This window comes from Suncus etruscus, chromosome 1 (assembly GCF_024139225.1).
Source record: "Suncus etruscus isolate mSunEtr1 chromosome 1, mSunEtr1.pri.cur, whole genome shotgun sequence".
Taxonomy (NCBI): domain Eukaryota; kingdom Metazoa; phylum Chordata; class Mammalia; order Eulipotyphla; family Soricidae; genus Suncus; species Suncus etruscus.
The window spans coordinates 37906288-37927594 of record NC_064848.1 but is presented as its reverse complement, the minus strand read 5'-3'; the positions used below and the strand labels follow the sequence as shown (position 1 = coordinate 37927594).

General features: G+C 40.1%; 1 non-coding gene across 1 annotated transcript; it reads left to right on the top strand.

Annotated features, from left to right (window-relative positions):
* Window positions 1-18799: 18799 nt before the first annotated feature.
* Window positions 18800-19014, top strand: LOC125995116 (small nucleolar RNA U3). The gene has a single exon (XR_007490718.1). It is a non-coding gene; the product is annotated as a small nucleolar RNA U3 (small nucleolar RNA).
* Window positions 19015-21307: the final 2293 nt, after the last annotated feature.

The following is a 21307-nucleotide window of genomic DNA, read 5'->3' as shown; positions in this document are numbered from 1 at the left end:
AAACGACTGAATCAAGGGTAGCAGATGCGGTGACTGGAAGCCCCACACCTCTTCACCCAGTGAATTTGTCTTTTCTAAGTTTAATGCACCATTTCTACAAAACTCATAACAGGTGAAGCTGAGATAATTTACAATTAATCAATTCAGTTATAGCATCCTTTATGGGGCCAGTGAGATAGCATGGAAGCAGGGTGTTTGCTTTGCATGCAGAAGGATGGTGTTTCAAATCCCGGCATCCCATATGGTCCTCCGAGCCTGCCAGGAGCGATTTCTGAGCGTAGAGCCATGAGTAACCCCTGAGTGCTGCCAGGTGTGACCCCTAAAAAACTGAAAACAAGACAAAGAAACAAACAAGATCCTTTATAATACATGTATGCTCTTTATCTTTTTAAGAGCATAGTTATGTTTACATATGTTGATATATGTATATAATTTTGAAGGATAATTGAGTTTGTACACTTACGTTTTCTCAATATTATATTCTTATAATTTTAACATTAATATTACATGAGATTTTATGTGACAGTAAGAGGTCTTTTTAAAACTCTGTAAAAGTGGAATAGATATATGAAAATATATCTAAATATATCATACTAAAGTGTGAGCCTATACGCTTGACCTTAGTTTATAGGGAGGAGAAGTACAGAGAAGGAACTAAATCTGGTGGAGTATGGAAAATAGAGTAGAAATAAAAGGGAGCAGAATTTAAGAGGATCAGAACATATCAGTATAAAGGGTTGGTATAGCTAAATATACAAACCAGAGTCAACAACTACAAAAGCAAGAGTTCAGAGATTGAAACATAAAAATACAAATTTAAAGGTTTTTCTTTCTCAAGGGGCCAGAGTGTAGCACAGTGGTAGAGCATTGCATGTAGCTGACATAGGTTTGACCAGGGTTTGATCCCCAGCACCCAATATGGTCTCCTGAGCCAGGAGTGATTTCTGAGCACAGAGCCAGGAGTAATTCCTGTGTGCTGCTGGGTGTGACCCAACATAAATAAATAAATAAATAAATAAATAAATAAATAAATAAATAAATAAATAAATAAATAAATAAATAAATAAATAGGTTCCTCTCAAGAAATAAGGCAAGAGATGTTAGGTTGAGCAATGAGAATTAAACTGGGAATACTGGTTGTGGAAGAAAGCGCATTAATGGTGGGTTTGGTATTATAACATTTTATGACCTAACCCAACTTTAAATAACATAAATCTTTACTATATTTATACTTAAAAAATAAAATAGTACTTGAGAGTGTATCATTTTTCTTTACTTAGGCTTTTTATCTATTTCCCTATTTCCCATTTCTTCTCTGAATCCATTAATACCATTGATTTTTTTTCAGGGAGATGTTATACTGAAAATTAGATAAATAATGTGATTATCACTAAAGGATGACAATTTGTTTGCCTGTTTTTGAAAAACTACTAAAATTATTATGTACTTTAAAAATTAAAGTAGAGACCAGTCCACTCTAGAAAAACGAGGCAGCAGGAGAAGCAATGAGTGTATTTTCTTTAAGCAAGGCAATAAGAACCTTAATTGCTTCCTTCGGACTTTCCAGATGTTTTTCCAAGTTTTTCCTTGATGTAGAGTAAGACATCTTTTAAGGTTCCACAGATTTAGCATATAAAAGTACATATTTTTCAGTTGTATTTGAGACTGATCATTTAAAGCATAATAGTACCCTATCTGAATATTGTATTTGCAAAAATTGTTTTATAATTTAATTTAAAACAACCATAACTGGTATTATTTCTAAAATATGATTTTAGTTTTACTAGATACTCTTAATCTTAATTGTAGCTATACAAATCATGCTTATAAATGAAACAGCTAAGGAACTGACTATCTGCACAATAATTTTGTAATACTTTCAACTTTAGGATTATTTTTTTTATCTAGATGCATTTACTTAATTTTATTTTGGGCTCATTATATTTTGGGCCCCATGAACAAAAATACTCGACAGGAAACACTCTTTTACATTTTGAATTGTCCTCAAAGAACATCATCAAATTTAGTATCATAAATATAGCCACCACCACAGCAGAAATACCTTTGATTTATCTATTTCATGACATTAACAATATGGTACCCTCAAACCATCTTCTAAAAAAAGATCACTCTACAATATATGTTATGTCTATATCTATATATGAAGAGAAGTAAATAGAATGTTCAAAAACTTGAGAATAAGTGCTATGGACATTTATAGAAATTTAGTGTTTTTTCTTTCCTTTATTCTACCACCTGCTTGACTTCTCAGTTTTCAGTCTATTAAGACTGTAGGCATTTCTGGCTGCACAGGTGGTATTTGCTTTGATGTTGAAAAGAAAAATGAAGATTTAGCACATTCTTTGTATTTTAGCCATGTGCTTATGTCTATGATTTTTTCTTCACAGTAAAAAATGTTTTAAAATGTTCAAATCACATATATAGCATTTAGCATAATTTGATAGAAAGACATGATGCCTAATGGTTTTATTGGCAGCTCAATCATAGAATTGGGTTGTTCAACTTGTTTTTTACTATAGTCAAGATTTTTATTTGTTGTTTATTTTTTTCAATTTCACAAGATATAACATTTGGGTTTATAGTAACACCTTTAGACTTTGTTGTTATTTTAATATTTCTTTCTCCTTGTGTGTTGACCTAGTTTCCCTCTGCCATTTTATTATTGGGACATTTGGAATGCCATTTAGAACCTATCTGGTTAATCCACAATGCTTTTCTTATTGCATATCCTTATTTTAATTAAATTGGCAAATATAGGTTTCCCAAGGCAGGATCAAATTACTAGGATATATATGTACATATACATATTTGTCACAGAAAACCTTATTAAAACTTAAGTTACAAAAACCTCAAAGAATTCAATAAGTAATATATGCCTTTGGGCTGTTATTAAAGAGGAATATCTTACAAGAAAATTATAAGCCTTAAATTAATACTAGCTCCATATTAAGAGATAAGCAAATCATTTGTGGATTCCAACTGAGTAATCATTACTGGTGTGCTAATTGATAAAACACACAAAACTAGAAGTTGGTGATTAAAACTACTATTTTCTAATTTCTGTCTGCTCAGAAAACTAATTTGTGTCCATATCTTCCTCAGATATTTTTAAATTTTTTTTTATGTTTTTGCTTTTGGACCACACCTGGTGATGCTCAAAGGTTACTCCTCGCTATCAAAATTATTTCTGATTTGGAGGACCATATGGGATGCAGGGATCGAACTGAGGTCTGTCCTGGGTCAGCTGCATGCAAAGCAAATGTCCTATCACTGTGCTATTGCTCATCTTGATCCCATTTTCACTTCCTGATTATTTGCTTGAGAATCTAACTTGAGAATCAAGGGTTAAGAAAAGTGTACTAATACCAACACCTATATTTTACATTTATATAACATACATAAAGCTATAAACTGATATCAGAAATACTAGTTAATATGTAATATTTTTATAATGATTGGTCCATGAATATAATCCTTAAAATGGAGACTATATTACTTTTGACTATATTACTTTTTGGCAAGTAGTACAACAAATATGTTCTAAAAAACATGGATGAAATTAAATGTGAGCATTGATAATAATGATTAATCTGCACTTGGTACATATGACTTAAAATATTAATTAAAAATTAAAACATGAAAATGTATTCCTTTTACAAACACACTTCCATATCAATTTAGATCAATTTGTCTTATGAATAACTATTGATGTCATTTAAATTTGTTAGGTTTAGTATGGCTATGATATAAAAATTATGGCATACTTATTGTACATTGCTTCATCAACTTTCAAAAAATTTTACAGTTAAAATATCTATAAAGCTTAGTTTATGTAAGATTTTTCTCCTCCTTCCCCTTTCTTCTCCCACCTCTTACTTCTTTTTATCCTCTTCTTCCTCCTCCACTTAATTGGGGGAGTTAGTTGAAGTCATAATACTGGTGCTTTCTCAGTTCAGTGCTAATGGTTCACTTCAGAGAGTTCCTGAGCATCATGAAGTACCAGAGAACAGATGACAAAGCAGCATCTGTAACTAAGCCAATACTCAGATATTTGATTAGCAAATTTTTGACTCTTATTGTTAAGAGAGTGGTGGATATTCAACTTGGTTTTAAGAAAGTAAAGGGAATTTAATACAAGTATACTGTTATATGCTGAAGAAACAAAGTAAACTACTTATGAAATGATTATTCTACCTTTACTGAGATGAGTTTACCACCCAAAATGTACATATACCATGACCTCTCAGACTCCCTTTAATTTGTCATTGGATGAACTCCATCATAAGGCAGGCTGTGTTTTTCCTATTTTCTTTCTACATTTCAAATACTTGTGTGGTCAACAACAGTTGTTCAGGACTCAGTTATTTTTAATTGTAAATATTCAAATTTTAAAAAATAGGCATGTGTTCTGAATTTAATCACCAGACAAATTCTTGATCAACTTTGCTAAACGTACTTTTCTTGAACATATGTATTGTGGTGTCCTATGAGTAATATTTTGGTGCTGGGGATAACAAATAAATTACAGACATGTGAGAATTAAAAAGCGTTATTCTACAAAGATCACTTGGCAAACATTCCCTATATTATTAGAGAGCTTTGATGTGATATACCTCACATATGTTACTCAAATTAAGTCCAATGCATTCTTCTTTCTCCCTATTATGTTTTAATTCATTTAAACTTTTATTTTGTTACACTATTGAGCTGGTATTTCATATAAGCTTCCTCTTCCCAATTGAAATAGCAGCATATTTCTCATAGATTAAAGTGAGTATTTCGAGGTTTTAACCTTAATTTTTTTTCTAGTTCTTGGCCTAAGAAAATCAATAATTTTTCACTTATCATGGTAAAATATATGAACTTTAAAATGCATACAGTTCTAATAAATCATTTAAGTAAAAATATTAATAAATTATAATTTATAAGACCAAAAAGGGGTAGTTTATTTATGGGGAATTCTTCATCAGTAATTTTCTCATGGCATTTGTCACTTATATATGTACTATATTTAATTTGTATCTATGACATCTGTCTTAATAGACAATATTATATATATACATATATATATCAAGGACAAAAATTATATAAATTGACATTGGTGCATCTGAAATTGTCATTACAGGATTTTCACAAATATATTTCCATATCTATAGTGGTAAATAAAAAGTGTAAAAATGAAGTTTTGTGGATCAATAAAGAGAAGAAAAATAAAAGTGAAAATTAAGAAGAAAAAGTAATTATAACATTATAAAAACATGGTGCAAAATAGTGTAATAACAGGATTAGCATTTTGGGAGGCATATATGCATTAGTTTTGAGAAACAAAATGTACAGATGTGACATTAAGAACCATGAGCAATAATTAAAAAGGTGATTTAACATAAAAATAATTCACCTATATTACAATTTTTGTAGTGGTATAAAATTGTTTTTATTTTATTTATTTTGCAATGAGGAGGATCTGAGCAATACCAGGCAATGCTTAGGTCTTACTCCTAGCTCTATGGCTGAAGAGTCACTTCTGGAGGTACTCAGGGTTTATGTAAATAAATCACAATTTAAATCAAGTTGGTAACATACAAGGTAAAAATCATAACCCCTATATGATCTCTGTGGTCAATATATAATTATTCCCCCAGTAAGTGTATCCATAAATGTCTTTTTTAATTTGGTTTCTTTTCACTTTTGAGAGGATTGTAGTTTCAACTATAGTCATCAAGAGTCTGCTTCTTATTTTGATCATTTAAAAATATCTAACAGCAAGACCAAACTGATGCAAGACTACTAAGTAGTAGGTTAGATACAGAGGGGACCATATATTCTAGCCGCCCTGAGGGGGAGGGAAGAGGAAATGGGAGGTAGGACAAAAACGGAGGGTTAGGGAGGACAATTTGGGGATGGGAAGCCCCCCTGATTTTGTGTAAATATGTACCTAAAATATTGTCAACAATATGTAAGCCATTATGATCAAAATAAAAATTATATTAAAAAAATAAAAACATCTAACAAGATATCTGATGTAAAAATATAGAAAAAGATTGCATATGGCCAAATAACTAGATACTACTTTTGTCTAGTCATTTGGGATATTGGATTATATATAGCCTTAGGACATTAAGACAGTAGTCTTTACAAAGTGAAAATTAAAATATTTTTAATTCAAATAAAATGACTAAAATAAGAGAAATTAAATTTTCTTTTATATAATACTTTTAGCAAATACAAATATTAGTTTTATATTGATGTCTGACATTTAAGTACTTTTTCACTAAGATATGTTATATAAAGCAGCCATAATAGAGTAATCTCTTTAAAATAAAAATTATTTTTTGTTTGTTTGTTTTTGTTTTGAGACCACACCTGGCCATGCTCAGGAATTACTCATAGCTCTTCATTCAGAAATTATCTCTGGCAGGCTCAGGTGACCATATGATATGCTGGGAATGAAACATGGAAGGACATCTGCAAGGCAAATGCCCCAAATGGTGCGTTATTACTCTGCCCTTCTTCCAATAAATAAAAAGCAGCAAAAGGTAATGCTCAAAGTATGTGTAACTGGGTTAGTGAAAGAAGTGAAAAACATATTTTCCCCTACACATTCCTGATGGGAGTTGTCTGTCTCTTTCTCATGCAATGCAATGTTCCCCCCTCAACCTCCCCTCTGTGTTAACTACCTGCTTGTCTTTTATCTACTGAGTTACAGGTGCTGATCCATTTGCTGGCTCCCCATGGTTTTACAGACCCTGCATTAATTGTGCTGAAGACATCTTGGAGACTTAATGTCTGGATCCCGCTCACTTGGAGACTTGAAGTCTGGACCCTACTCACACCTACCCCCAAAACCTCCGGATTCCCCCATATCAAAGCCCATTCCTGTTTCCTCTGTAAAAATAACACAACCCACCTGAAAACTGTATAAAAACCCCTTGATTTCAGACTTTGGGGTTCGCAACCTCTGCTCTGCTCTGAGCACGTTTCGAACCTCTGATCGATCAGATTAAACTTGGAACTTGCCTGCAATTTGCTGAGCACGTGCCTTTTTCACTATTCTGTGCTGGGCAACTGGGGGGTCGGGTCGTCCGGATTTTTCATTTTTGGCGAGCCACCAGGAGACCCTTACACACCCCACCCGAGCCGGACGAGTGAACAAGGTCTGCTTGGTGAGTTCCCTGGGATCCCTTCTCCCTCCTCCTCCCCTTAGCTCACTCTCTAGTTCCCCGTGTGCTTTGCTCTGGGTTTATCTGTGGGAAGCGCTATTGCAAACAGACCTGGTAATCGACTAAGGGGCTTAGTCGTGGAAGTGTGTGACTTTGGAATCCCAGACTGAGGTTCCCACTCGATGCGTATACCGAGTGGCAAAGGAGTTGACGAACTCCAACGCAAAGTCACATCCCTGGCCGCGCGCACCAGGGTGCCTAGGAGGCGATTTAAAGCAACGGGGAAGACGTTCCCTGGTTGCAGGAAGGAGGTCTGTCTGTGTAAAGGTTTGTCTGCGTCGTAGGTTTGCTTTCTGTCGCTATTATTGAATTTGAAACTGTTGTTGGAATATTGGCTTGCGATTTGAGTTGAATATCTGGCAATTCTGATATCGTCATTGTGTTTCTCTATTGTGAGTCCCTTGGGGCTCGTCCTTTGATTGTTGAGCCGAAAAACTTTCTGTTTAAGATCTCTCACTAACTGTATCTAAACTAACGCTACTGAGTCCGACCGCAAAAGTCCCCCGGAGCCAGGTACCCCGTCTTCTCCATAAAAGACGTGGTCCGATAGATAAATCCTGGTGAAGAATAAAGGGTCTCAGTCAAGTCTCTCCAGATAGACTTGCCCTCCAGCAAGACAAACTGAGCTCCGGTTAGGAACACATTGGTTTAAGCAATACACTTCTCCCTCAAGTGGTCGGACATTCTCTTTTTCTATGTCTTCTGTGACTAGTTCTTTCTGTCCTCTTACTTGTAACTGGACTAATCCAGCCTCATATTCTGGTACACTCATCCCAGTTTGTTGTTTTCTCTCTACGGAACACCCTACCCTTGTTTTCGTGTTCCAAATCGGACTCTGTATTGTGTTTTTTTTATTCCTTGTTGGTTGTTACACTGTTAGGTGTGGAAAGAGGGCTTGATATATTGCTGTGTGAAAGAGAGGCTTGGTAACAGCTGTTTGTGCATAAGGCTGGTGAGACCAGGCAGCAATGGGACAGGTACAATCCACACCACTTGCTCTTACACTAGAGCACTGGAAAGAAGTTAATAAAAGGGCAAAAAAACAGTCTTGGGTTATAAGGAAGAGAAAATGGCAGGCATTTTGCTCTTCTGAATGGCCCTCCTTTGGTGTAGGGTGGCCTAAGGAAGGCTCTTTTCATTTGCCATCGGTACGGAAAGTAAAAAGCGTTATCTACCGCGCCAAACCCGAGGGACACCCAGAACAGGAGTCCTATATTCTTGTTTGGGAAGATTTGTGTGAAAGCCCCCCGGAATGGATGCGCCCCTTTCTGTTTCCAACAGCTCCCGACAGCCTGGTCGCCTTGCCGCCTGACCCTGAGCGCTCTTCCTTACCCCCACCTACTAACCATAGCATTCTTCCCGTAAGAACCCAAGAAGGAGGCGCCCCGGAGGAGATAACGAAGCCAGCCCCTCCCGGCTCACCTCTATGCCCACCACAGTTCCCCAACATTTATCCAGATACAACTGATCTTCTTCTTTTCGAGCCCCCCCCTTACAGGCCCACAGAACGGAGATTCGCCCAGCCTGCATCCACACAACGGGAGGCACCTGTCTCCCCTGCGTCTCCCTCAACTTGCGAAAGTTCGGAGAAGCAGGGAGCAGGTCAGGGGGCGTGGCCGCTTCCCGGGTCTGCAGAGCGGGGAGCGTCTGCCCAACCTGCGTCTCCCTCAACTTGTGAAAGTTCGGAGAAGGGAAGGGCAAACGGGGGGGCGTGGTGGGTCACCCCAGCGCCTGCCTCGATCTGCGGGAATGCAGGAAGTGCAGACCAGGGGACGCGGCGGCTCACCGCAGCGCCTGCATTTGGGAGAGGGGAACCATCCACACTGTCAGCTCCCACTGCCCCTCCCCAGCCACCACCACCACTATTAACCAAGGGGCATGACCGGGCCCCTTGCCTGCCTTCTGTTTTAACAACAGACGGACAGGAATCATACTATCCACCCTCCCCCCCTGACTCAGAGGGAGGGGATGGACGCACAGGACCAGCTGCAGGGACCCGGAGCCAGCTAAGAGGACAAAGCTCTGCCCCTCTTGCAGCATCTATAATGCCACTAAGACCAGTGGTCCCCAACGTTCCTTTGCCCGATGGGCATGGTGGAAATATGCCTACCTTACAGTACTGGCCTTTTCCCTCCTCTGATTTGTACAATTGGAAGCTAAATCATCCTTCTTTTTCAGAGGACCCTACTAAATTAATCAACCTTTTTGACTCCCTAATGAACACTCATCAACCAACCTGGGATGATTGCCAACAACTGATAAAAACCCTCTTTACTACTGAGGAACAAAATAGAATCCTGGCCGCAGCACGGAAAAATGTGATTGGGAATGGTGGTTTAATCACCGACAGGCCTGATGAAATAGATGACATCTTTCCTTTGCGCAGACCTGACTGGGACCCCAACGCTCCTGGAGGTAGGGAACATCTGTCCACTTATCGCCAGACACTCATGAGAGGTCTCCGGGAAGCTGCTAGGAAACCCACAAATTTAGCCAAGGTAAAAGAAATAATACAAGGGCCAGAGGAGCCACCAGCTGTCTTCCTAGAAAGACTAATGGAGGCATATAGGCGATATACTCCATTTGACCCTGCTTCTGAGGTCCATCAGGCATCAGTAATCATGGCTTTTGTAGGACAGTCAGCAACAGATATTAGAAGGAAGTTACAGCGGCTAGAAAACATACAAGGCAAAAATTTGCAGGATGTGTTAAAAGAGGCAGAAAAGATATATGAGAAAAGAGAAACAAAAGAAGAGAGAGAAGAAAGGTTAGAAAAGGAACGTAGAGAGTGGGAAGAAGAGAGAGAAAAGCGTAAGAAGGAAGAGGAAGAGAAAGAAAGATTAGAGAGAGAGCGGAAGGAAGATCAGAGAGATTACAGGAGAACTAAGCAAATAGCAAGAGCCCTGGCCGTAGCAGTCAGTGCAGAAAGGGCAGACAGGGACCTGGGCCCACGTAAGAACCCGGGATGGGGCTCAGGCCCGCGTCGCGATTTAGGATCACGACGGAAGCCGCGCAAGCTCGAGAAGGACCAGTGTGTTCGATGTGGACAGATAGGGCACTGGGCACGGGAGTGCTCCCAACCCCCGAAACCTCGCTCAACAAAGACCCTAGCAATAGACTCCGAATGAGGGGGTCGGGGCTCCAATCCCCTCCCGGAGCTCAGGGCTAAGTTTAAAGTGGAGGGGACTCCCGTGGATTTTGAGTTAGATTCAGGAGCAGTATATTCAGTCCTGAAGAAACCACTAGGGCCATTGGCAAACAAAATAACTTTAGTACAGGGAGCAAATGGAAGCAAGTACAGACCCTGGACTACTAGTCGTACAATGGATCTGGGGAGAGGAGAAATAAAGCACTCCTTCCTGGTCATTCCAGACTGTCCTTCACCTTTAATGGGTCGAGACCTATTAACTAAATTAAGGGCACAAATTACTTTTGAGGAAACAGGCCCTGAGGTAATTTTTAGGAATCCAAAAGTCCAACCTATTGGAACATCCATTTTAACCATGAGAGCTGAAGACGAGTATAGAATATTTGAGGAAGAAATCCATACCTCCAAAACAGATCTGGACTGGTGGTTAGAAATAGCACCAGCAGCATGGGCCGAGACTGCTGGACTAGGGCTGGCAAAACTACAGGCACCAGTAGTGGTGGAATTAAAGGCAACCGCAACCCCTGTAAGAATCAGGCAATACCCCATGAGTCAAGAAGCAAAGCAGGGAATAACTCCCCACATCAGAAAGCTCTATAAGCAAGGAATTCTGGTAAAATGCCAGTCCCAATGGAATACTCCACTCCTCCCTGTCAAGAAACCTAGCTCCGGGGACTATAGACCAGTACAGGACTTGAGGGCAGTTAATGCCCGGGTGGAAGACATTCACCCTACGGTGCCCAACCCCTACAATCTGCTTAGTACCCTCAGTCCAGACAGAATTTGGTACACTGTGTTGGATTTGAAAGACGCCTTCTTCTGCTTACCCTTGCACCCAGCTAGCCAGCCGTTGTTTGCTTTCGAGTGGACAGACACGGAGGCCGGCATCTCAGGCCAGCTGACATGGACACGACTCCCGCAAGGATTTAAAAACTCCCCCACCATTTTTGATGAAGCTTTGCATCAGGACCTAAGTGCTTTTCGCGAACAACACCCACAGGTAACTCTGTTAGAGTATGTCGATGACCTGCTGATCGCTGCCAAAACCGAGGGCAGTTGCAGGCAAGCCACTCTAGATTTGCTACAAGAGCTAGCCCAGCTGGGATACCGGGCCTCTGCCAAGAAGGCCCAATTATGCAGACAGGAGGTAACGTTCCTAGGATATACCCTACGTGATGGCAAACGATGGCTGACGGAGGCTCGGAAAAAAGTAGTTGCCCAAATCCCGCCACCAACAACACGGCGACAGCTGCGTGAGTTCCTGGGAACAGCAGGGTTTTGCCGTTTATGGATTCCGGGTTTTGCCAACCTGGCAGCACCTCTATACCATCTCACAAAGGGAGATGCAGCATTTGAATGGACTCCTGATTGCCAACAAGCCTTCGATGCAATCAAGACGGCCCTGCTGTCTGCCCCAGCGCTGGCTCTACCTGATGTGAGTAAGCCATTCACTTTATTTCTGGAAGAAAGAGGCGGGGTGGCCAGAGGCGTCTTAACCCAAACACTCGGGCCGTGGAAAAGACTGGTTGCCTACTTATCAAAGAAATTGGACACAGTAGCCAGTGGCTGGCCCAAGTGCCTTAGGGCAATTGCAGCCGCGGCCCTTTTGGTAAAAGATGCTGACAAGATCTCCCTTGGGCAAAAGCTAACTATAGTAGCCCCACATGCACTGGAAAGCATCATCCGCCAGCCTCCGGACCGGTGGCTCTCAAACGCAAGAATTACACACTATCAAAGTATTCTGCTAGACAAAGACAGAATTCATATCGGAGTACCCGCCACCTTAAACCCGGCCACTCTGCTGCCTGAAGAAGAAGCAGAGCCGGTACTGCACAAATGCCAAGACATACTGGCTGAGGAAAGCAGTACCAGAAAAGATCTCCAGGACCAGCCGTTAAAGCAGTCAGATGTGATATGGTTTACAGACGGGAGCAGTTTTGTAAAAGGAGGAGAAAGAAGAGCCGGAGCAGCAGTAGTAAGCAATCATAAAGTGGTTTGGGCCCAACGGCTGCCAGATGGAACTTCTGCTCAGTGGGCAGAACTAATTGCATTAACAAAAGCTTTAAAATTAGCAAAGGGGAAGAAAGCCACCATCTACACAGATAGTCGGTATGCTTTTGGAACCGCCCACGTCCATGGCATAATTTATCAAAGACGAGGGCTGCTGACTTCAGCGGGAAAGGACATTAAAAATAAAAAGGAAATACTGGAATTATTATCTGCCCTTCAACTCCCCAAAGAACTGGCCATCGTTCACTGCCCCGGACATCAAAAAGGAAATGGAGCAGTAGCAGCAGGGAACCGAAAAGCAGATGCAGAGGCAAAGGCTGCAGCTGAGGGACTACTGCCCTGCCCCGTCGCAGGACCAAGGCCACTTCAGGAGGAGGCATTAGTATGGGTCAGAGAAGACATCCCTATACCTCCACTCAAGCCGGAGTGGAAAACTACAAAAATTGCTGAACTAGATCCGGAAGAAATAGAAGAGCCTGACCCAGAGGCAAGAAGGTTGTTTCCACTCAAGGAAGTACCTAGACAAGAGAAAACTTCAAGAATTCAAGAGTACCTAAAAACACTCCATCGCCTCACCCACCTAGGGCCCAGGAAAATGTTAGAAATTGCAAGAGACTGGCTGGGGGACACGCGCCCCGAGGAAATAAAAAGACTTGCAGAACAAGTTGTTAAGTTGTGCCAGCCATGTCAGCTGGTAAATGCCTACCCTGGAAGAATCCAAATGGGAAAACGATTAAGAGGAACACGACCTGGACAGCACTGGGAGATTGACTTCACCGGGATCAAGCCCACCAAATATGGACTGAAATACCTATTAGTTTTTGTGGACACTTTTTCCGGCTGGGTAGAAGCCTACCCCTGTAAAAATGAAACTGCGCAAATGGTATCTAAGAAAATTCTAGATGATATTTTCCCCAGGTTCGGACTTCCCCAGGTAATCGGGTCCGATAACGGACCTGCTTTCGTGGCCCAGGTAAGTCAGGGATTGGCCAGGGCTCTGGGAATCAATTGGAAGCTACATTGTGCCTATCATCCCCACAGCTCAGGACAGGTAGAGCGTATGAATAGAACTATTAAGGAGACTTTAACTAAATTATCTCTAGAGACTGGCGTAAGTGACTGGATTTCCCTCCTCCCTTCAGCCCTTTTCCGGGCTCGAAACACCCCTCTCCCCTCCCAGTGTAGTTTAACCCCTTTTGAAATCCTATATGGGGCTCCTCCCCCAGTAAAAGTTATAACTGATACTTATGAACCTTCTCTTGCTTCCTCTTCCCCCTTGGCTGCCCGACTGGCTGCTGTCACCACGCTGCAAAAGTGCATCTGGAAAAATCTTCAGCAGGCATACGAGCCCGGGGACCTGACAGTACCACACAACTACAAGCCAGGAGACTCAGTCCTCGTGCGGCGACATCGTGCTCTAACACTAGAACCCAGGTGGAAGGGACCGTATGTTGTCCTCCTCACGACCCCTACTGCAGTTAAGGTAGACGGTATTGCGGCGTGGATACACGCCTCACATTTAAAGCCAGCACCAATAGAATTTAATCAGAATGAGTGGGCAGTGGAGCGAGCAGAAAACCCGCTCAAAATCCGGCTTAAACGCCAGCAAACTGCTCCTCCTGCCTCAACTCCTGTGGTTACTTCTAATGCCCCCAGTCTTAGGGGGGTTTGATCGGCCAGTGGAACACCAAAAGCTGCTAAGGACTCTCTACGGTAACCCCTGTGACTGCCCCGGAGGTCATCAGTTCAAACCTGAGTACCGAGCTACACAGGCAGTCGACTGTGGCACTAAAACGGCCTATCTCCAGCTCAAGCCAACAGCTTCCACAGGTGAAATCAAGGCTCAGTGGGTATGTAAGCAAAAACCCCAACCCCTTCCCCCGGACACGAAAGGAACCTGCCCCCCAGGATGTGTAGAGCTAACTCAGGTACACTCACGGTGCTATAAAACCTATCAGCAGTGCGTTAAAAATGGCCAACTCTACCTGGTGGCGAAACTAACTGATACCTACAAGGGGAGCACTGGAGGTGAATGGGGTCCTGAAACTTTTAAAACTCCATACGGGGCAGCACATTGTCTAGCAAATATTGGAGATGTGGTCTGCTGGCCTCTAAAGGCCCCTTTACATATATCAGATGGGGGAGGGCCCACAGATCAAGAAAAAGAAAAGGAAGCCATAGAATGGGCCGAAAAGGAAGTTTATAACCTAAACTGGCCCAAGCACCCCTCCCTTCAAGCTAGGGTGCTAAATGAGGATCTGGATTCAAATATACACGAGATTCTAAAGTACACTCACAATCTCTTAAATCAAACCAACCCAAGCTTAGCGGCTGACTGCTGGCTATGCATGAAAATGAGTAACGATTGGCCATTAGCAATACCTGTGCCTAAACCAAATATAAGTAGCTTTTCAAACTGCACCTATACCAAGCCCTTTAAGGTAATCCCTCAGGAATTTGACTCCTCCACTTGCTATGTTAGAAATTACTCACTAACCATAGATTTAGGGCAAGTACCAACAACAAGGTGCTCTAACATCTCCGAAGTCTCGTTGGACTTGGGATGCCTCCCCCCAGGACAGGTCTGGGTCTGTGGAGGAAATTTGGCTTATCCAGTGTTACCCAGAAATAGCACAGGCATTTGTGCACCTGCCTTCCTGCTACCCAACATTGATGTTCTCCCAGGAACTGAACCAGTCCCTCTTCCCAGCATAGACCTCCTGGGAGGACACCGAACTCGAACTCGTAGGGCTGTAGTATTACTACCCCTGCTGGCTGCGTTAGGTGTGGTCGGAGGATTAGGAATGGGAGCTGCAGGGTTAGGAGTTTCATTGGACCGGTATAATAAGTTATCTGATCGACTGGCCTCAGACATCCGGCAGGTTTACAAGTCTATCCAGGACCTACAAGACCAGCATGACTCACTCGCCCGGGTGGTCCTGCAAAATCGGAGGGGACTAGACTTAATCCTAGCCGAGAAAGGAGGATTGTTTGTAGCTTTACAAGAAGAATGTTGCTTTTATGTTAATAAATCCGGAATAGTACGAGACAGAATAAAGAAACACCAGGAAGAATTAGCAAAGCGAAGGGAGGAACTCTATGATCAACCGTTATGGTCTCTATGGGGAGGAATCCTCCCCTACCTCCTGCCTCTACTTGGTCCACTGCTAAGTGTACTCTTAATAGTTGCAGTAGGACCCTGTATCGTAAACAGAGTTGTAACTTTTATCCGCACTCAAGTGGGGGAAGTTAAGCTAATGGTGCTAAGACAGCAATATCAGGAAGTACCCACAAAACTCTGAGTAACCACTTGCTGCACCTTGAACTTAACCCCTGAAACCAACTCCGCCCCACCTCAGCAGGAAGTAGTTACAGAAGAGACGTCTGCCCAAAATCCCTTCAATGTTCTTGACTAGCAGTGGTTACTTCGGTTACTTCTGTGTTAATTCTAAGAATAGAATTATTAACAAGAAGGAGTGGGAAATGAAAGAAGTGAAAAACATATTTTCCCCTACACATTCCTGATGGGAGTTGTCTGTCTCTTTCTCATGCAATGCAATGTTCCCCCCTCAACCTCTCCTCTGTGTTAACTACCTGCTTGTCTTTTATCTACTGAGTTACAGGTGCTGATCCATTTGCTGGCTCCCCATGGTTTTACAGACCCTGCATTAATTGTGCTGAAGACATCTTGGAGACTTAATGTCTGGATCCCGCTCACTTGGAGACTTGAAGTCTGGACCCTACTCACACCTACCCCCAAAACCTCCGGATTCCCCCATATCAAAGCCCATTCCTGTTTCCTCTGTAAAAATAACACAACCCACCTGAAAACTGTATAAAAACCCCTTGATTTCAGACTTTGGGGTTCGCAACCTCTGCTCTGCTCTGAGCACGTTTCGAACCTCTGATCGATCAGATTAAACTTGGAACTTGCCTGCAATTTGCTGAGCACGTGCCTTTTTCACTATTCTGTGCTGGGCAACTGGGGGGTCGGGTCGTCCGGATTTTTCATTAGCACATAATAGCTTTCTACTGGGAGACAATATATGTCCAATTAATTGTCACAGCTTAAATTTTTAATCCAAATTTTTAAGCCTTTGTAATATTTAAAGGTTTACAAGCTAAATAATTTGCCATAATAATATGTAGTTAAGTATAAATCATCTCCTTTTCTGATAATTTATAAAAACTTAGACTTAAGCTTATAGTATATGTGTTCATATGTGGGTATATGTTATATTTGTGATAAATGCTATACAAGAAAAAGTAGAAAAGTCGACACAGTGGTATAAAGAACCTCTAATAATAAATGAAAGGCAATGGAAAAACTTAACTAAAATTCACTATATGTTTTCTTATGCAAATAAAAAGCCACAGATAGTAGGGTCATTTTATTAACAGAAAAGAAGCATATATTTTTAACTGCTTTACTTCAGAAGTTGTCTTCTATAAAAAAACTTCTTATATTACATTATTTAATCTCATAAATTATGTATGTGTACATACTTTAAAGAATAATCAAATTTGTTTCTACTTCAGTGAGAAACAACTCCTTTATATTTATTTATTTGTATTTAAATAATATGATCACAAAGTTGTTCATAATTGAGTTTCAGTCTTACAATGTATATCACCCTTTACCAATGAACATTTGCTACCACTAATGTCTGCAGTTTCCCTCCTACGCTCCCTTTAGAGCAGGAAATTTGCTCCTCTCTTTCTCTTTCTTTTTTAGCATTTTTAGATACTATGGTTTACATCATTAATAATGATATTATTTAACTCCATATTGCACCCTGTTATTAATCTGAGTAATCAGTTCCAATTATCATTTTCATAGTGGTCAATTGTGTACAGTAACTGCACTTTTCCAATATTTGTGGCAAACTTTCTACCATGAACTCTTTATCTTGATCTTCTCAATTGTATCTGGATATTATTCCCACAACATATTTAATTACATATCCTGTAAATGAGTAAAATTATTTCTATATCTATCACTCTCCAACTCATTTTACTCAGTATGATACATATTCAACCATGTATAAGCAAATTTCATGATGTTATTTTTGCTAACAGCTGCTAAATATTTCATTGTGCAGATGTACCGTGATTTCTTTAGCTATTCATCTGTTCTTCGGCACCTAGGTTGCTTTCAGTTTCTCATTATTGTAAATAGTGCTGTGGTGAACATAGAAGTGCAGTTGGCATTTCTATATTGTGTTTTTTGTTCATAATATAGTTTCCTAGGAATGATAATGCTGAATTATATGGCAGCTCAATTTCCAATGTTTTGCAGAATATTCATATTGTTTTCCAAAAAACTAGACAAGACAGAATTCTTAACAGCAGTGAAAGAGTAGCATTCTCCCTGCATCTGTGCCAGCACTAGTTGTTCTTGCTTTGTGTGATGCATGCGAGTGTCTGTGCTCTGAGATGACATCATTGTTAACTTGACTTGCAGCTCTTTTATATTAGTGAAGTGAAGATTGCATAAGAAGAAATTGGAATCATTTTACTCCATGTTACAGGAACCCTCAAAGAATTTTAATTGTTTATTTTTAATTATTTAATGAATTCTGATAAATTTAAAAAATAAAAATAACAAAAAATAGTTTTAATATTATGGATATTTGAAACAATGATAAATTAATTGATGTAAATCATTATTTAGAAATAACCCATAGATATAAATAACTATAATAAAGTTGTACAAATATAACAGGTAACATGAAAAACTACTAAAATTGATGGTGTATTTATAAAGTAAAATATCTCAAATTTGGGGCTGAAGTGGTGGCACAGGTGGTAAGCCTTACATGCTCTAACCTAGGATAGACCTCAATTTGATCCCCCAGCATCCCATATGGTCTCCCAAGCTAGGGGCGATTTCTGAGAGCATAGCCAGGAGTAACCCCTGAGCATCACTGGGTGTGACCCAAAAACAAAAAAAAAAACCTCAAATTCACAAATTTTAAATTTTTTTAGTAAGTAGACTGTTTCTAAGAGATGTTAAGGAAGCCCAGGATCTTCTCCTTCCTGGCAATTCACACTCAATGTTCAATGCTAGGGTCTGTTCTGCACAGATTCTGCTGTGAAGCACCACTAGGGCTACATCCAGGTGCTTAAACATTTAAAAGGCAATTCTATTTGTTATCCTAATTATACAGGCCAGTATTTTTAGAAAGGATAAAAGAATGTGTTCCAAACAAGATGAAATACAAAGCTGAAATATAAGATGGTATAAATTAGTGTAAAGCTAATTTATAAATTTATAATATATAGTGTAAAGCTGAAACAAAAATATTGTCTTTTATGATGTTTGGATCACTGTGTTTATGGATTATTTCTGACTCTATGCTTTATTTCACACCTGTGGTTGTTAAAGAGATCATATCTAAAGACTATACTTTCAGGGATCATTTCTATAGTATGTGACTAGAGAGAAGTTTCTCTGATCATGTAGAGCACCCAAAAACATGAGGAGGACCCAGAGCATCCTCTCCTAGCATGAAGCCGGACCTAGGTGTTGCTTCTGCGACTACCTTTGGCCATTGATGATTGTTCTCCCCTTCCTTTGGAAGGTGTAGAGGGAGAAGATGCAGTCTGAGTGGTAAAAAAAAAAAAGAAAGAAAGAAAGAAAGAAAGAAATCATATCTAGTAACAAGAACAAAATCCAGGTTGGCTATATACAAAAGCAAGTACCTTATATGCTAAATAAATCCACTTGTCTCAAAATCTATGTTTTAGTAATATGCCATTTACTGATCATAGCCTCATTTTTATCTTTATATCTGGAAATGTCACAAGCCAACACATGAGTATTCAGTAAATAAAAGAAAGTATGGTAATAATATCCAGAGACAATAGAGATGAGGATCAAGAAGACTAATCCATGGTAGGAAGTCTGCCACAAAGAAAGATGAATATAATTAGAGTAGGGAATGGTCATTTATAACAATGACAGTTGGAACTGATCACTCTAGACAAAAACTGGGTTATTAAGTGGGTTACAGTTACAGTGGTGTGTATGGCACCCCTTCATTAACAATAGTGCAAATAACAGTGTCAGAAAGGGGGGAGAGAGAGGGAGGGAGAGAGAGAGAGAGAGAGAGAGAGAGAGAGAGAGAGAGAGAGAGAGAGAGAGAGAGAGAGAGAGAGAGAGAGAAGCAAAATACCTGCCATAGAGACAGGTGGGGTGTTGGTGTTTCAAATGTTTGAATGTTCAAATGTTTGAAATTTATGTTTCTAATGGATTTTACTCTGTAGAATTTGTCAATTATAAAAATGAAAGACTTTTAATAACCACAAGAGTGAAAAAGAAAGAGAAAAGTGGAAGAAAAAAGAGAGGGAAAATAAAGTCAAAAGTAACAAATCAAAACAAAACAAGAAAACGTAGAGGTTCTGGAGTGGCAGGGTTTGGCTTTCCCCCCCACTTTTTTTTTTTTTTTTTTTTTTTGCATAGGCACTGTAAGCATTGAGGAAGAAAGGGAATTCCCGTGGCTTAAGAGATTCAGGGTTTCTCCATCCTTGAAGCATACCATCATGTGATCAACCTCTGGCTCCATATATACTCATTACCCCATCCCAAAGGCTTTTTTTGTGGTGCCAGGAAACTTTCCTCTCAGTTGTGTGTGAGAAAAATCAAGCCACTGTAGCTAGCGAGCTTGGTATTTGCGCATAGGTCAAGGTCTAGGATAGAGTCTTTACGGTTCTAGAGGTTCCTATTCATCATTGTAGTTGTGTTCAGTCTTCTGTAACACTTGCTCCCTGTTTTCGTTCAGTCCCTAAGCCGAAGCCTAGGATATTATGGATCCAAAGGTTCTGCTCAGTCTCTGTTGTCCAAGTTGGACCTCTGCAATAAGACATCTTGTTGTTGTTGTTGTTGTTGTTGTTGTTGTTGTTGTTTTTATGAGTCCTGGGTTACAGCCTAGAGTAGAGTTTTTTTTATTGGTCCCAAGGTAGGTTCTGTTCAGTCACGGTTGTCAAAGTCAGTTTTCTGTTGTTGGTGCTCATATTTTTCACAGTTCAAAGGATGATACCTCTTCTGATTTCCATTTAGTGTTAGGTGATGTGATAGGACAACCTGGTTTTAGGTCAAGTTGTCCTTTCCTCGTTGTCATATCAAAACTGGCACAAGTTGGTGCCAGAGCAGTGTTATAAATCTCCCAATGGAGCTTAGTTCCTGGTAGTGTTGCCTGGAGTTGTACGTCTGGGATCTGGGGTTTGGGATTGGACTAACACTGTCCAATCTTCTGAGACTGCGTTATATCCACATGACACGTGTTCAGGATGGGAGGCACCTTTCTGCTCACTCTTGTGGTTATTATTTGGTGATTTATTTTTATTTTTATTTGCCCAGTGCATTTTTTCTTTTTTCTTCTTCCATTTTTCTTTCTTTTTTCTTTTATTTCCCTCTTTCTTTTTTTGGTAGTTGTTACCAAATTTTTTTCTCCCTTTTTTCTTATACTGTTTTTCTCCAATGATGGTGGAATGGATGCTCAATCTACAACAAGCTGTAAAGTGGAGACCAGTTGCACTTGCATTCTGCGGGGTAACAGAGGAGATATAGGATACATGCTGGGAACAGGGGTGGAGGGTGGTGGGAATGCCCCTCATTCATTGTCACTATGTACCATAAATGATGCAGTGGAAGATTTGTAATGCACTTGGTCACAATAAAAATTAAAAAAAAATAAGCAGGATCTTGGAAAAAGAATAATCCTACGTGCTATTGCATCAAAAAATGAAAGACTTTTATATAGAAATTTAATTCCTATTATTCTGATATTCATTTCACTTGAAAAATATACCACAAAATGAGTACATATTCCCTAAAGTTCATCATAGTGCATTTTATGTGATACTAAGAATTTTGGATTTTTTTAAATCTATATATTTTATATTG